This window comes from Neopelma chrysocephalum, unplaced genomic scaffold, assembly GCF_003984885.1.
Source record: "Neopelma chrysocephalum unplaced genomic scaffold, ASM398488v2 Primary Assembly neopelma1_74, whole genome shotgun sequence".
NCBI classification, from domain to species: Eukaryota; Metazoa; Chordata; class Aves; order Passeriformes; family Pipridae; genus Neopelma; species Neopelma chrysocephalum.
In genome coordinates this window covers 8,058,807-8,071,717 of record NW_020897735.1, presented here as the reverse complement: position 1 = coordinate 8,071,717, position 12,911 = coordinate 8,058,807, and positions in this window count along the sequence as shown.

Genomic DNA, 12,911 nt, shown 5'->3' with positions numbered 1-12,911 from the left:
TAATTTAATTTTTATTTAATTTGTATTTATTTATTATTTTATTATTCATTTATTTTATTCTATTTTATTCTATTTTTTTATTATGTATTCATTTTATTCTATTTTATTTTATTTTTGCTATATTTTATTTCCCTTATTTTTAATTTATTTTATTTTATTATCGCTTTATATTTTATCATCTATTTATTCACTTTATTCTTTTATTTTACTTTATTTTATTATTGCTTTATATTTTATTTCATTTTATTATTTCATATTTTATTTTCTGTTTTTCTTTCTGTTTTTTCATTTTTCATTCCATTTTGTCATTTCCTTTTTATTTCATTTTCATTTCTTGTTTCTAATTTATTTTTCCTTTATTTTTTCACTTCATTTTCTATTTTTTCCCTTAATTTTATATTTTTTTCATTTAATCTTATTCCTTTTGGTTTTATTTACCGTTATTCCTTTATTTTGTTACTTTATTCATCATGTAATTTTTTTTCTTTGATTTTATCAGTCTTGGTGCATTTACTGAACTCTGCACCGTGGGCATCCCCCAATCCCACTGGCTGCATCCACTGGGATTCTGCATCCCGAGGGAGCACTCCCAGCTCTGGATCCTTCCTCCATCCCCACCACTCAAGGGAAGCACCAAGGGAGGCCCGGGGGGCCCAGAGCTCCCATCCCTGGGAAAACCCACTGGAGTTTTGGTCTTTGATGGTCTCACAGCCCAGATTTTATGTCACAGGGAGACATCCCTGGAAAACTGGGACCTGTGGACCCACAGCTCCCGATATCCTGGGCTGCCCCTTCTTCCATCCCCTTCTCCTGGGGAAAAAGCCTTTTAAAGCATCACAGACAAAAAGCAGAGTTATCTGAGGTGGGACTGCTCCAGCCTTGCGGGCACATTTCCATTCCAGACCTCGTCCTCTGGCCTAAAAAAAAATAAAAAGACATTTTGCTTTGTTGCTTCTCTAAGCCCAAAATATGAAAATCAGCACATTTGCATGATGAAAGTGTGCGGTGCCGGCCCGACTCTGCTAAACACATTTCAAAGGAGTAACAAAGCCCCTCTCTACGACACCTCTGTTTGCTGCCTGCTTTGCATGCGAGATCGTGTCAGAACTTCTCGGAATCTGGAAGTTTCTTTCCTCTCTCGCTCTCCCGAACATTCATCATTTCGAGGCTGCCTTAAAATCCGCAGTGAAATATCCCCATATTTTAAAAATCAACATCGGATGCCTAGAACTGCTCAAGGCTGAGGAATTTCATTAGCACTTGACACTTTATAAAAACAGTGTCAGGTCAGGACAAACACATTTTCTTTTCTGCTCAAGATAAAATCGGTTTGTTTTTTTTTTTTCAGAAATGATGCATGAGAAACATGTCCCAAAACTGCATTGTGAGGCAGAGCAGTTGTATTCCCTTCAAACGTGACGTTCCCAGCTCCCCTCCTTTGGTTTTCATTGAAGCATCTCAACATCAATTCATCAGGAACTGTAATAGGAAGAGGGGGAATGGATTTAAGCTGAAAGAGGGTAGATTTAGAATAAATACTAGGAAAAAATTGTTCCCTGTGAGGGTGGGGAGGCCCTGGCACAGGTTGCCCAGAGGAGCTGTGGCTGCCCCATCCCTGGAAGTGTCCAAGGCCAGGTTGGACGGGGCTTGGAACAACTTGGGATAGTGGAAGGTGTCCCTGCCCATGGCAGGGGGTGGGACTGGATGATCTTTAAGGTCCCTTCCAACCCAAACCAGTCTGTGATTCCATGATTCTGCCCTGCATGGACACCCACTCTCCATTCCATGGAGAAGGGAATTGGGTGGTGGTGTCCCTGTTGGCCACCTGCCAGCAGAGCAGAGCTGCTGAGTTTCATTCCAGCTCAAACATGTGGAATATATGAAATACCTCCTGCAAGAGCTCTGCCTGGCACAGGAGATGTCCCAGGGTGTGCCCAAAACACCCCATCCACCTCCTGGGTCTGCTCCTTGGGGCAAAGACCCCTGTGGGATGACCAGCACCATCCCCCTGTCCCTCCTTGAGCACCACAGCCCACACCAGGTCATCCCCAGGTCAGAGAGGATGTGGGGACACGACTCAGGTCATTTGTGTCGCCCCAAGATGCTTCAGCTCAGCGCAGGGATGTGGGTTTTGGAAGCCTCCAGCACCTCTCCAAGGGTCACAAGAAACCCAGCTACATCCCTGGGGAGCTGCACGGAAAACTCCTGTTCTTCCTCCAAACAGGAGAGGAAACCCGAGCTCTGGGACTCGCCCAGGGCCTCCCCAGCTCGGAGAGAGCAGAGAGCCTGTTAATGCTCCAGCCCGGGGAGCATCTTCCCTCCCTTCAGCCATGGACATTTTAAAAACGCTCTGTGATGGAGAAAGAAACATTTCTTAAGTACCATTTGATGTCTCAGAATGGCTCCGGGGCGAGAGAAAACATGTTTATTTACTACTATGCTGATTTTAATGCAAAAGATTGGTTCAGTGACTAGAGGAAACAAAACAGGCAACATTTTCCATAATGTCTGCAAAGTGTTCTTGGGCTGTGGAAATATTTTCTTTCTTTCTCTCTCTCTCTCTTTGCATTTTTTTTTTCAGTCTAGCATTTCAAATTGAAGAATGGCTTGAGGGCTGAAGAAATCACTTGATAAAATACCCAACATTTACATTCTTGCAGGAGGAAAGCTAACTTTTTTATTTTTTTTTTCCATCTGAACAGTGGTTTAGTGAAGCAGAAGAAACACTCCTGCAGCATCCCACGTCCCTTTAACCCTTTCTGGCTGCAGCTCTTCAGCTAAACTTTATCTCTTCGTTGCAAAGCTTTGGAGATTTTGTTCCTTCTCCAAATTCTGGGCTCTGAGGACACTGAAGGTGGTTGAAATACACTTTGTACCTTGCTTTCCAGGTGTATTTCTGGATGCCTGTGCCTGGCTGGGGACCAGCCCATGGCAGGGCATCGCTGCACCAATCTCTGATTTATTTTGTGCGGGGATGTGACTTTCCAGCAAACTTGGTAATGAAAAAAGCCCTTCAAGGTCTTTCCAACCTTCCTGCCTCCAGAGGTGCTGCCCTGGGGATGCCCATGGACACGGCTGAGGAATGCCATGGGCTGGTCCCCAGCACTTTGCTGCGGTGGGAATCACCCTGAACACCCACCGGGGCAGCTCCAGGTGGAAGAGGACTCTGGAAGACGTGCAAAAATCAAGGAGTCTGCTGAGAGACTCCTTTTCCTGCAGCAGAGGACTCTGCAAAGCAGATCAACGGTTGTATTAGGAGGAATTTTTGTGGTTTGCTTTGTTTTATCTCTCCAGCCCGACACATGTGACCAATATTTGTGCTACAAGGCCATCTGGTAGGTAGAGAAAATCACCTGCTACCAGAGCCCTTCCCTTTGATGGCTCATTTAGCCACCACTTGAGCACAATTGGCATTCACAGAGGGAGGAGAGGACAGGCAGCTCCATTACAGCTGAATAAAGTTCATTGGGATTAACATAACTTATGAATAGCAGCAAATAACAAAACAAAACATATCAGGAACCCTTGTTTACATGCTTTATTTATTTATTTGTTCCAGTAGGATTTGCCTTTTCCTCTGGGAACACACCTCTCAGCCACAAAGCTCAGCCTGGGGCTGAAGGGAGGTTTAACACCTGCCTTTCCCTTTGGGAAGTGGAGATAAAGAGGTTTGGTGACAACCTGTGGCCATCCCAGGACTTCATCTGCTCTGCCTCTGCTCCTTGCCCGCGTTGTGGTGTCTTCCTTCCACTTCCCACTCCAGGATTACTCTCTGCTCCCACCAGGGAGCCTCCCTGGCGTGTGTTTCACTGGGAAAGCCTCAACCCTGCCCCAGGAAATCTCTCCTGGGTCATGAGGGGTCTCATTCCAACCCAGCAATGTTTTCAGGTCAGCCCCTGCAGCTCCTCCAGGAGGCCCAGGGTCAGAACTGGCATTTTGATGGGTCTGAGCTCCCTGAGCCCAACCATGATCCCGGGATGTCACTGCCATCCAGCCCCCTGGAAACATCAGGGATGATGAGTGGAGTATCCAGTGCAGCCTCCAGCACCCACCACACGGGAGGAGGGATGGGGTAAAACACCACATTTTGGGACAAGCCTTTGAAATCTTTGCTCAGCCAAAGCTGCAGGAGCCAGGGAGATGATTTCCTACCTGAGAAAGCCTTTTGTTTGTTGTCTTTCGTGGCTGTTCAGCTCAATCATTTTTCCCCTCCTCTCCAGCTTCGAACAGGGTCTGATGGCTCCAGTTATCCCAACTTTCTGCTCTGGCTCCCATGATGTCAACCAGGAAGAGGGAATCAATCACAGGCTCTGCCACCTCACTGCTCTGGGCAGGGCTTTCCCACATCAGCATCCCCAGGAACATGGTGAAGTCACTCATGGGATAAAACACTGCTCAGAGGGAGCCCATGGGATGGATTCGGATGTTCACGGAATCACAGAATGGTTTGGGTTGGAAGGGACCTTAAAGACCATCTTGTTGCACTCTCCCTGCCATGGGCAGGACACCTTGCACTAGACCAGGTTGCTCCAAGCCCCGTCCAACCTGGCCTGGACACTTCCAGGGACGGGGAGGAGTTACAGTTGTTATTTTTTATGAAGGAGGTAAATAAAGTTCTGAGTTCTTTACATGAAGCACCTACACAAGGCTCGAGCATCACCCTGAGCCACGCAGCTGACTTGGTGCAGATGTTGATTATTTTGACTCCAACCAGGCTTATTTGATTTGCACTAAAATGATTGGGAATAAGTTAAAACAAACAGAAATGAGAGTGTCTCCAAGGCGGCCTCCGGGTCCCGACTAAACTGGCACAAGGCTGTGTGTAAAAAGGCTTTGCTTGTTAGTAAATAGAGAAATCCTTCAGATCCTGCTGGGAGAATTGCTCCAGAAGCTCAAGGCCCCGCTTGTTTCCAGCTGGGTCCCACGAGGTGAGAGTGGGACAACAAAAATCATGTGTCTTTGGCCTGTTTTAGCAATTATTTATTATGTAATGGTGTGGTGACTGTGCAAGAGGGAGCAGAGAAGCCCCAGCCCTGGGAGGCATTTTCTGGCTGCGTTAATTCACGGCAGGTACTCACAGCCCTGGCTCGGCTGAGGCTGCCAGGCTGGGATGCTGGGAGGCTCCTGACCTCCCTGGACACAGACTGCAGACTGTTTTCCCAGGAGCAGCATTAAAATAAATTTCCATAAAAAAATCTGCTTTCATCTTAAAGACTCGATGTGTTGCTGGACAGAACCTCGTCTGGTAAACGATCTTGATATTTAATTGCCTCTAACGCTCAGAAATGGTGTTCAGCTGGAGCTGGTGCGATTCACAGGACATCACAAGCCTTCCCCTGGCTGCCTGCTCTCTCTCTGAGCTCTCTCCATGATTTCTGCTCCCCAGATGCACCATCTGACACTTGGCTGTGGGATGCAGGATCCACCGTGCCAGGCCACCCGGGTGACTGCAGTGACTCTCCAAAGACTCTCCTGCTGCATCACGTTGCATCTTTGCTTTAAAGGGCTTTGAAATGTCCCTTTTGGATTTGGCAGAGCAGGAAAAGCTGGGCCCTGTGCACCCCTGTGGCATGGAGGGGTGTCTGCAGCTGCCCTGGAGGATTTGGGGACCCCGAGCAAAGCCCTGTGATGTATCTCAGCCCCAAACTCCCCACAGACTCTCTCAGGCCTCTCACACAGTGTAGCTCATCTCTTTGACACAACCATCACTTTTTCAAAGTCCTTCTTGGCTAACAATTTGAACTGATTTAAAGTTGACCACTCGGTTGACCACGGAGCAAACAATGGTGTCAGGCTCTCCCTACAGTTTCTCTTACACCTCTCACCATTTGGGGTTGTAGGTGCACAGAAACACAAGCAAGATGCCTTAAATCAAGCAGCTCAGGTCACCCTTGGAGGGCAAATAACTCCGGCCAGGTGGGAAGGGGAGGAGGTGGCTGCGTGTCTGCTCCGCAGGAGACGATGACGCCCTCGGAGGGAGCGTGAAACTGCCTGAGACAGAGCCAGGCATTGAATTTCTCCAAGCTAAGCATGTAAATGAGACTGGCATAATCGGCCTGTGTTTCCCCTTCCTTTCTGTAGAGGAATATTTTGGGTTGAAGTGTCTGTGATGTGACTGATGCAGCAAGTCAGCGCTGTCAGAGCCGTGATTCACGAGTCGGTGCTGCAGTGCTGGAGGTGGGAGTGGGTAACCTTGGCTCCTGCTCCTCCTCCCCCACCAGGATCCCGTGTCACCATCAAAAGCTGCTGGGAAGGGGCTCTTTCGCCGCTGGAAATGGGCTCATACCGGCACTGAGGGTTCTCCCTGCTCATGGTGGCACCTGGACAGCTAAAGCAGCAGATCTGAGCTCTTGTCTTGGTCAGTGAGGATGGACCAGGCAGGGGATGGAGCCTCCCACAGCTCTGGGCTTGGCCCAGATGTCTCCTGAAATATTGTTGCTGGACATGAGATAGTCTGGGTTTTCATTGTAGGGGATTGAGTGACTCTCGCTGCTGAAGTGAAGCCAAAACTCTTAATATTTCCCACACAACCAGAGTGATCTTATCACGGGATGGAGCCCGTGCATTGGCACAGCTCCTGTGCTATTGTTGGGAGAGTCTTGATTTGAGGAAATTTAGAGTAATAATGATCCCTCCTGAAGCGAATTGTTACTCTTTATTCTGAATTTGCCCCGATAGCTGCACCACTGGAGCAGAGAGGACAACCCAAGAAAAGCCATCACTCAGGACAATGCTCCAAGTGAGGGGAAAGAGCTTTACCAGCCAGAGATCTATTGGAAAGAAGACTTCAGGCAATTAACTTTCCAGGTTTCCCACGACTGTTTTGAGAGCTTTTGTTTCCCTTTGTTACAAGACAAATTCCTAACCCACTCCTCATTCTGATCCACGGCAGTGAGGTGACATCCCCCCAGCCCCCATCCCCTGGGGATGCCTCACACCTGCTCCAAGGTGCTCCCACTCCTGCCCAGGCTGGGCTGGGCTCCCAGAGCCAGGCAGGAGGAGGAACTGGAGCACACAAAAGCCTGGGAAAAAACCTGCTGTGATTTACCCCCACGGAGTTCAATAAACATTAGATCTGATGGCATTCATCGTTTTTTCATAGCAAGCTCGATTACTGCTTCAGTTATTGCTCAAATGACATCATTCCTGGCACAGGAATTGATTGATTTTTTAATGAATATTCATATGGCATTTCAGCCAGGAGTAGGCATTAATATTCTAAGAAAGAAGAATGAAACGTACATCCTAATTTAATGAATGATTGTAAATATGTATCTGATGGATAATGTGACGATGAGCATTTGAAAAGACATCCATAGTCACCTCAGGGGCTCTTCTCGGGAACAAAGGGGCAGCCAGGATGCAGGTGGGGCAAAGAGGGAGAGGGAAGGACTGGGACACCCCATCAGGGCATCTCAGCACAGATCTCTTGTCACTTGGCTTGGGATTCTATGCACAGCCCTTAAATGCCCTGAGATAAATCTCTGAATTATTGCTATTAAATTGGTAACATTTACTGACCCCAGGTGACAATGGGGCAGTGATGTGGTGGAAAACACTGATGGGAGTGAGATGTGAAGCTGGACAAAGAGACAGGAGAGAGCACCCATCCCCTCTGTGCCCACTGGGTGCTGGGCACCCATCCTGCCCCCACCAGCCGCTGCCATCCCACCCTGGAGGTCCAGGGGGCTGGTTCCAGGCAGGCAGGTGGAGCACTGGCTCTATCCCCCCTGGAGCTCTGTCATGTTCCATTCCCTTCATCGTGTTCCGGAGGCGAGGCCCGTGGTCCCCGAGTGCACATACGTTTGTCAGACACCCTTAAGATGTCTCCCTGTTCCGAGCACTGATCCTTTGTGAAGGCAACAGTTGTAGTGCTTAAACAGCAACAAAAGGCTCGGTTCTCCCCCCCTCTGCCAGTCCCAGCTCTGCAAAATGCTAAAACCTGGGCTTAGTGTGCTGCTGCTTAGAGCCTCTTAAACGGGAGTTTAATTTAAATGTGTGTTCAGTCCCGTGGGGAGAGCACACACCTGAAGCATCCTCTGGCAGCAGGGATAAATCAGGGCATCGCCATTAAAGTCACCGAGGTGACAGGCATGAAAGGCTATTTATACCCAGCAGTGTTCTATTGTGCAAGGGAGAGAACAGGCCCTTCTGCTGACAAAGCACAAACTGCCTCAGCTCCACGTGAAAGGCAAAAAGCAATCCCTGGAATTCACTGCAGCCTTGTGGAGCTGCAGCCGGGACCACACCGACACCTCCCTCGCATGGACACCGACGAGTGGGGACCCCGGTGGGAGCTGAAATGCTTTTTCTCCCCCCCCTCCAATCAAACCAACCCCCTGCCATTCCTCTGGCAGGGAAAAGGGATTAACCTTTGGAGGGCAGCTCCTGAAAGTCTGCCCTCAGAGAGCAGCCAGGGCTGGAGTTTGCACATCCCGATGCGTGGGACCGAGTTTGCCGATAAAAATATATCCAGAGTTATGCCTGGTATGGAACAAGCAGGCAGCCGCTGCCGAAGGCTTCACAACATCCTGCTTTTGGCTCGCCTCCAAAATACCAAAACAAAACAAAATTCAGTTGGCATCTCTGCAGATTGAAGCAAGTTTGCTTTTCTGCAGCAACTGCTGAACAAACGTTTCGATACTTGTGCCACCGCCCCCGTCGCTGCTTTCTCCCCCGAATCATGTGCTGGAAGGATGGAAAAGATGTTCAAGGTCATGGGCGGGCTGTGGGCAGTCACAGAACCACAGAACCACTGAATCACAGAGCCACAGAGTCACAGAGTCACAGAATCACAGAACAACAGAATCACAGGGTCACAGAATCACAGGGTCACAGAACCACAGAATCACAGAACAACAGAATCACAGAGTCACAGAATCATAGAACCACAGAGTCACAGAATCATTAAGGTTGGAAAAGATCTCCAAGATCAAAAGATCCAACCTGTGACCGAACCCCACCTTGTCAACCAGACCAGAGCACTGAGTGCCACGTCCAGTCATTTCTTGAACACCTCCTGGGATGAGGACTCCACCACCTCCCTGGGCAGCCCCTTCCAATGATTAACCACCTTTTCTGTGATGAAGTTCTCCCTAAACAAACCTGGTCATTGCCCATCTCTGTCCTCGGCGTCCCCACCGTGGAGCTCAAGCCGTGGGCGATGAGTGCCTTGGCCCAGCAGGACCTTGTGGAGGTGGTTTCTCCAAATCACTCACTTCTTCTCACACTGGGGACCTTTGGACCCCCCCCCCGGGAGGTTCAGCTCTCACACCTGGGCTGAATTCAACCCCTTGTGCTTGCCCTTGACATGTGAAAAGCAAACTCATCCTCCTCCTGATGGTCCCATCCATGTGCTGTTCCTTGTGCCAGCCAGGAATTGCAGCAGCAACCTGGGAGCTACAGCAGAGTCAGCCTGGGAAAAATCCCCCAGCAGGGGCCTGAAATGAGGGAGTTCAGGGTTTGTGAATTCATATTTCTTGTGTGACACGGGACACAAATGATGTACATCTTCTGTACCTGCACACTTTGCAACTTGACCTCGCGGGCTTTGCTTTCAACTCGTTTATTTATTTCCCCAAGAAAAGGCAGGTTTGTCTGAGAAGGGACAAGGTGAATCCCTGACCTTGCTGAAAGCGCTGAGAGTTTGCCAGTGACTCCAGCAGGATCAGTCATTTACACAGATCTATAATCAGGGTTTCAGGTCTTGGTTCTTGCTTCAGTTCTTTGGCGCTTGACGCTTTAAAGGAAGAGACCAAAAGTCCTACAGCCCCCTCCGTGCATGCCCACCATGCCCAGCAGAACCAGTCTCCTCCTGCCCTCTCTGAAAGCAGTTACAGCCCTTGAAGCATGAAATTTGCTTGTCCTTATTGTAGCACTTTGCTATCATGTCGTTCCTGGTCACAAAAACGATCCTGTGTTTTCCCACATCGAGCCCTTTCCGAAGGCGTTCACGACGCTGAGCACGGGCACGATTCAAACAACCCCTGTGGAAACCACCCCCTGCTCCTGCAAAGAGCCCTGAGTGCTCTCACCTGGCTTGGCTCAGCCAGAGGGCAGAAATACATTAGTTTTGGTGATTTTTGGCCTGCAAAGCCCCCCACAGCAGCCCCCCCCAAGCTCTGCAACAGCTCCTTTGCAACCCAGGCTCCCCCTGTACCCAGAGGAGCTCTTTGTACAGTGTCTTAATCAGTGCATAAAATGCTTTCAGTGAAATGCTGCCTTCTTCTGTTTATTTGTCACAACTGATGCTCTGCTGAACAGTAAATAGGGAATCTGTTGGCAAATCAGCACTCCCAGCTCGGTTTGTTGGGAAAGGCTGGAGAGCAGGACAACTGTGAGCAAGTCCTCGTCGTGCCTCAGTCCTTGAGGCTCAGCAAATTGTCCAAATCCTGAAGGCACATAAATCTCTCCTAAACAACCTGGCAAAGCCAAGACGTGGTTATGTAATTCTTAGCATTTCTTATGTTGTTAAAAGGGTTGATTAAACCAATGTATGTGCACAAGAACTCCCCCTCAGCTTTGCTTGGAAAACTCCACACTGAAAATTCCGGCCCTTTTAGCCCCTGTGTGCTGCCCCCACCCCTTTCTCCCTCATCCCATCCTGCTGTTGCACAACGCTGGTTTCATGTTTGCCACCAGACAGTTTGCAGTCAGCCTCACATGGAAAAGAGGGAAGTAACAGTGCCTACACTGCACAGAACTGCGAGAGAAGGGGTTTCCAAGAAACTATTAAGCAGCGCTCATTTGGAGTTTAAATGAAAGAAAAAAAAAAAAAAAAAAAAAAAAAGGAAAATTTTGGAAGGATTTTTCTTGGCTCGGAGCTCCTCATGAAATACAGATCTGAAGGGAAACGTGGCCAGGCAGCATCAGTGATGCAGCACAGGGAGGCTGAAGGCAGGGATGTGCTGCCTGGGGCTCTGACAGATCCAAGGGATCCAAGTCCTCCCCAGTGCCAGCCACCTGCCAGGCCCTTCCCTGGATGTTGTCCCTTTCCAGAGGTGCTGCAGGAAAGAGCAGTGATCCCTCCCTGGACATTGTCCCCTTCCAGAGGTGCTGCAGGAAGGAGTAGTGACCTACAATCCCCGGGCACAGCCTGGCATCCCAACACACTCCCACCTGGCAGCGATGGGATGGGGCTGGCAGGGGTGTGGGCACAAGATCCCTTCTCCTGAGCCTGCCTGGCACCACTGTTGGCTCTGCCATCGCCTGCCCCAGCCCGAGTGCCTCCCTGCTCCATCACTCCACTGCTCCCTGAGCCCCTTCCACGGTCTGGGGTTGGTTTTTGGCCCCAAATCCCAGGGTCAGGGTCAGCCAGGGGAGCAGGATCCCGGCGCTGCGTGGGTCCCTGTGCCCAGGGATGCTGGCAGGGGCCCAGCAGGATGTGTGAAACGGCTCCTTTGTGCAGCAACACAGCAGCAATTGTTCCCTGGGAGGTTTGCATGGACGAGGCCACTGTCCCCCGACAGCTTCAGACACCCTTGATGTCAGAATAAATGAACAGGCAGCATTAAAGGAACCGCATCAGGCTCTTAAAATATACATCTCTGTGATTTATTTTTTAAACCATTGCTCATTTCTTAGAGGCAGGGAGATAAGACTCCTCTGAAAAAAAGAAAGAAAAAAAAAAAAAGCTCTTTGCCCATCTAAATTCTCCCCATTACTGAGCAAATGGTTTGCAACAACAAATTTATTCCTCAGCGTCTCCTGTGCTCTTTTTTGTTTGAAAAAGCCACAAACAGATTGTGATTTTCTCTAACAGATTCACCATCTGGGAAATTTTTCATGCAGCTCCTTTCCTCACTGGGAGCAAGTTACTCAGAGGGGAATTCCCAGCAGAGAGCAGACTCTGAAGGGATGGGTCGCTCATTTAATTAGCATGCATAATCTGGATGTCCTTACTCAGGCAAAACTCTCACCAGGGCCAACGGGAGATTTTTATTTTTTTTTTTTTCCTCAAGAACCAGCTAAGGACTTTGGTATTCGTCTCTCAGTGTTCCACACAGCATTTTCCTTGCAGGGAAAAGTTGGCTTTTGGATGTATTAAGAGAGCCTGATTTACTACGGCCTTGTGTGCAGGCGAGGTCAGGATGTGGCCCCCGCCGGCTCCGTCCCAAGGCCGAGCGCTGGCAGGAGCAGGAACAGCTCCCTTTCACACACTTACCCAGCCTGGGGAACATCCCAAAGCACATCCCACGGCTGTGGAGCACAGTCTGCACAGCCAGGGCAGTGTGGGGAGGAGGTCAGCGGGGGAAGAGGCTCTGCAGAACCCAGCCTGGAGCAGTGTCCTGTTTACACAGCCCCTGTGCAAGCGATGTGGGGTTCTTTTTCCCTCCAGTAGGTGAATTCATCACTTGGGAAGACGCAGGAGGTGCAGGGATGCTCCTTTTATCTGTGTCACCTTAAAGCTGCTCCTCTGGCAAAGCAGCCTGGAGGCCCAGCCTGGCTCAGAGCAGCCCCCACCAGCCCAGCCCAGCCCTGCTCTCACCTCAGCACAGCTCTGAGAGCTGCACAGGCAGATCTTAACACCAGACAATTTTCACTGGCTCGTTACTGGACAAAACTCCGCTTTGAACTGACGTTTTCTGGGCACGACGAGCGCTTTGAAGCAGGAAGACAAAATTAGTGCAGAGAGTTGGCAGGTGAAGAAATGACAGGGTGGTTTGTTGTTTTTTTTTTTTCTTTTCCCCCAGCAGCAGAGCTGTCCAGGAGCTATGGAAACCTTGTTTGGCTAAATAAAAATCCCAGAAAGATAACAAGGCTTCATATTTTCCAGCGACGTGTTCGCTGGAACAGCGTGTTATCTGGGCGTGCTGGAGGCTCCAGAAGAGCCAAAGCTGTTCCTGAAAGCAAACGTGCCGTGCTCTTTTCCACAACTGGTAGCAAAGGCTGTCTCCAGGAGGGAGAGAAAT